Raw genomic sequence first — 1076 nt, forward strand, 5'->3', positions numbered from 1 at the left:
AAGCAAAACAGACTTTAAGCAGATATGTTTTCATTCAAGATTTTGTTCCTTGAAGAATTACTTTGTAGAACTTAGGAACTGGGGAGTATATGTGCCATCTGCTCAGTTCAGTTCAGTCGCTCAGTCGTGCCCGACTCTTTGTGACCCCAAAAATCACAGCATGCATTTATTTGATTTAAATACTACTTTACATAATGCAATCAATATTATAACTCAGCATATATCAAAGGAAGGTTTGCTTCTAGACTTTTCATGTATCATAGCTATCTGTTCTGGAATGAAGCCATGCTTCACGAGATCTCTTATAATTGAAAACTTTCACTCTGGCCAGGAGATCTGTGGCTGAGACTTGTTTTTTTTGTTGTTGTTAAACATGTTTTGGAAAGTGAATTTTTTCACTGCCAACCGAAAATCTCAATTTATGTCTGTCTGCCCCTTGTCGCTTCCTATTCTAGAAGAAAGGTATACTGTTGTGCCAGATTACTTCTTGTTTTCACCCTCCATTAGCCTGTACTTACTTCTACAAACCTCAGGTATAATATTAAATTGTTGTCATGATGTACTATGCTACATGTACCCAGAAATTCCTTCACTGTTGGGAAAATTTCAGTCTTCTGTGATTCCTTAGATTTGATCAAGATCTACTAAATGAAATTGAAACTTTAAAGAATGTTGTAGTGAGGTAGAGAGGAGCAGGAATGAAAAAAAAAAGCATTTAAAGATGGCAGGAGGAGAAGGGGGTGAAAGAGGATAAGATGGTTGAATGGCAGGACTGACTCATTGGACATCAGTTTGAGGAAGCTCTAGGAGATGGTGAAGGCCAGGGAAGCCTGGAGTGGTGCACAAAGTCCATGGGGTCTCAAAGAGGTGGACATGACTTGACAACTGAACAAGACTATAGTGTTTCAAATGAGCATACAACCTTAGTACATAAAATAAATTTTAACAAGTCTTTATCCCATAAAATTCTGAAATAGTTCACTCAATATTTTCTAGAAAGCTTTGAACCCCATAAGTGCTATGTAGATAAAGCCATAACCAAAGTTATGAATCTGGAATTGAATCACTCTAAGAAG

This window comes from Bison bison, unplaced genomic scaffold (assembly GCF_000754665.1).
Source record: "Bison bison bison isolate TAMUID 2011002044 unplaced genomic scaffold, Bison_UMD1.0 scf7180017863174, whole genome shotgun sequence".
In the NCBI taxonomy this organism is placed as follows: Eukaryota; Metazoa; Chordata; class Mammalia; order Artiodactyla; family Bovidae; genus Bison; species Bison bison.